Consider the following 3,792-nt stretch of genomic DNA (forward strand, 5'->3'; position numbering starts at 1 on the left):
CCCCCCCCCCCCCCCGCTCCCTGGCTCATGATCTGTCTCTGTCTCTCAAAAATAAATAAATGTTAAAAATTTTTTAAAAAAAAAAAGGAAGAGTCCAGTGAGATAGGCAGGGTAGGGATTATGATCTCCATTTTATAGATGGGTAAACTGGGTCTTGGGGAGGAGAAATGAGGGCTCAGTGAGTTCCCAGGATCAGCCAGATCCTAAAGTTGCTTTGCTGGGCCTTGAATCCAGGTAGAACTGTCAGAACTTTTGCCCCTAACCCTTGCATATTTCATTCAGCCACAAGGATTAGAGATGAGATTTTAAAAAAACTTTTAATGTTTATTTTTGAGAGAGAGAATCAGAGAGTGAGCAGGGGAGGAGCAGAGAGAAAGGCAGACACAGAATTCAAAACAGGTGCCAAGCTCTGAGCTGTCAACACAGAGCCTGACGTGGGACTCAGAATCACAAACTAGAAGATCATGATCTGAGCCAACGTTGGACACTTAACTGAGCCACCCAGGTGCCCCTGGAGATGAGACGTAAATGAAACAGTCATGCGTGTTTTTCACTTCCTTTGTCCACCTGCTCCAGATTTGCCATATTCAGTCTTCCGGAAGTACCACTTCTTCAGCCGACACCTTTGCTCAAAAATATTCATCACCTCCCTACTGCCTCAGGACCAAGTTTAAATGTGCTGGATTGGCATTCAAGGCTCTCCCTAGTCTGGCCCCAGTCTGCCTTTCTAACTGCAGGGCTATCCCAAACCCCACTATTCATCCAGCCACATTGGTTTGGGTGGTCTTCATATTTTCTCTCCTCCATGCCTTTGCTTCATGTGTTCCCACCTGGAATGCCCACCCCCGATTCTAGGAGAAGCATCCAACTCTAAGTAGTCCTCAAGTCCCCGCCTCCAAGAGTCCTCAGTCCTCACTCGCCTCTGAATGCATGGTAATAATAATAATAATAATAATAATAGTATTTACTGACCACCTGTGTGTCAGCTTCCTTGCTCCCATTCTTTCTTCACCCTCACAGTAACATTTATAAGGCAGACATTAACACCCTGATATCAAAGGGGAGGAAACTCAGGCTGAGAACCAACAACAAATACTTCCTGAGCACAGCTTTGTGCCAGAGAGTATGCTAAGCCCTGGCCATACAGTGATGGACACAAGATGTGGTCCCTGCCCTCACGGAGCTTGCATTCCTGTGAGGAAGACAGAGAGTAAGGACATACATACGCCAATTAGTTATAACAGTCTGCCTGCCATTCGTTGTAGTAAATGCCAAGAAGGAAAAGAACTGGGTTCTGGGCTGGATTTAGAGGACAGAGCAAGCTGTCTGAGAAGGGAAGTTTTCACAATGAGCTCTGAAGAGGCACCTGCCTGGCTCCGTGGCAGAGCATGCCACCCTTGATCTCAGGGTTGTGAGTTCAAGTCCTCTGTGAGGGGTACTTAATAAATAATAAAATAAGTTGAGATCTGAAGGCTTTCAGAGACTAGGAATGAGAGCCTTCCAGGCATAAGTCACATCTTCTGCAAAAATTCCCAGGCAGCAAAGCCCTTGGCACAATAGAGCAGTGGTCCCCCCTCGGGCCAGGGCCCCAAGACCCACCCTTTATTCCCGAGGATCTCAAACTCCCAGACAAATACATGACTGAGAACCAGAGGGACCCTGGGCTCAGTGCTGACCTGGCGAACTGCAGGTCTAAACATCCGCGTTCTAACAGTGCCCAGGCTTCGGGGGACGTTCCCTGTCTTCCTCCCCCCGCCACCCCGTTTTCCAAACCAGAGGTGCCCTTCCTGGATGGCAGGAGAGGTGTGGGCAGGCTCCCGAGTGCCACCAATGTGCACACAGAAGCTCTTAAGTGAAAGAAAAGATACATTCATTTCTCAGATGCCTCCTCTCAGGTTGCATGGATGTGATAGATATTTGCAAAATAAAATATCCATTTTTCTTGCTTCTTTTCACGTTCTGAAGGTTCTCATGAATTAGCACTGGTATTTTTTTAAATGTTTACTTAAAATTTTTTAATGTTTATTTATTTTTGGAAAAGAGAGAGACAAGGGGGGAAGGGGCAAAGAGAGAGGGAGACACAGAATCTGGAGCAGGCTCCAGGCTCTGAGCTGTCAGCACAGTGCCCGATACGGGGCTCAAACCCATGAACTGTAAGATCATGACCTGAACCGAAGTCAGGCCCTTAACCGACTGAGCCACCCAGGCGCCCCAATGTGTTTATTTTTGAGAGAGAGAGACAGAAAATCCAACCACGAATGTGAAATCATGACCGAAGCTGATGCTCAACCACCTAAGCCACCCCAGGCGCTCCTGCAAAGGTATGTTTTTTAAAAATCCTTTGATGAAAAGTAATGCAGGTCCAGATCATGACAGGAAGAGAAAAATAGAATTCAGAAAAGAATAAAAAGAAACTTCAGAGTCTTGGAGAGCATGTGTGGGGAATTTAGAGACAATATAAATAATGTTCAGATCTGGGTCAGGGGTGGATTTAGGATTAAGCATCAAAATTTTGGTTAAAATGAAGGTCAGTTTAGGAAGAAGAATCAAGATCAGGAGCACAGATAATCTCCAACACCTTCTGATCCATCGCCAGTGCAACAGGTCTTTCTCCAAAGAAAAACAGGCTCCATAATTACACCTTGTTTTGGTCTAAAAATGACATTTCTCAGTTGAACACTGGCATTGGTCACCAGATTCAGTTCCACACAAACATTAGCTGTTTTCTAAAATTAAACCTGGGGGGCGCCTGGGTAGCTTAGTCGGTTAAGCCTCCGACTTCGGCTCAGGTCAGATCTCACAGTTTGTGGGTTCGAGCCCCGCGTTGGGCTCTGTGCTGACAGCTAGTTCAGAGCCTGTAGCCTGTTTCCGGTTCTGTGTCTCTTTCTCTCTCTGCCCCTCCCCCTCCCATGCTCTGTCTCTCTCTGCATCAAAAATAAATAAAACATTAAAAAAAATTTTTTTAAATAAATAAAATTAAACCTGGGCCACCTGGGTGGCTCAGTCGATTGAGAGTCTGACCTTGGCTCAGGTCATGATCTCATGATCTAATGGTTCATGGGTTCGAGCCCCGTGTCAGGCTTTGTACGGACCGGGATGAGCCTGCTTCAGATTTCTCTTTCTCTTTCTGCCCCTCTCCTGCTTGTGTTCTCTCTCTCAAAAATAAATAAACATTTAAAAAAAAAAAGTATCTTCCTGACCTTGGGCTATTGCTGGCTGCTGTTGGCGGGCATTCCTTGCGGTCATGTTTGTACTGACCCCGCCGCTGCTGAGGGGCCTGACAGGCCTGACCCGGCGGCTCCCGGGACAGCGTGCTCAGATGCATTCCAAGCCTATGAAGGAGCAACTTGGGACCATGGAAGTCGTCATGGGCTCACCTCCTGCTTCGTCTGTTTCCTCCTGCCATGGGGCTGGGTGCTGGCACACCTGGAGAGCTACAAGAAACCAGAGTGAAGGGGGCTGGCCTCTCCCTCCCCCTGGGACCTGACCCCCCCTCCTGATCCTGGTCGGCCTTCCCCGGGTCATGACCTTCCATTGCAGTGGCCTCTTCCGCAGGCACGACCACTTGATTTCTCCACAGTGACATCCTGGGGCCACATATGTCGGTGTATAAGGCCCCGCCCGGTAGGGCCCTCCTTGTCACAATAAAGTCCGTTTAAACCTCAAAAAAAAAAAAGTATCTTGTCCTCAACTTCAGTTTCTCAATCTGACAAAATAGATTCAAATTACAAAAGGTTCCCTTCAGGTGGGCTTGTCAGAAATCTAGCAATTCCACTGCCTGAAGGTGTGCCC

At 47.5% G+C, this 3,792-nt stretch overlaps 1 pseudogene; it reads left to right on the forward strand.

The window, feature by feature from the left end:
- The first annotated feature begins 3,244 nt into the window (after positions 1-3,244).
- Positions 3,245-3,453, forward strand: LOC115295542 (annotated as a pseudogene).
- The last annotated feature ends 339 nt before the right edge of the window (positions 3,454-3,792 follow it).

Source organism: Suricata suricatta, chromosome 7, assembly GCF_006229205.1.
Source record: "Suricata suricatta isolate VVHF042 chromosome 7, meerkat_22Aug2017_6uvM2_HiC, whole genome shotgun sequence".
NCBI lineage: Eukaryota > Metazoa > Chordata > Mammalia > Carnivora > Herpestidae > Suricata > Suricata suricatta.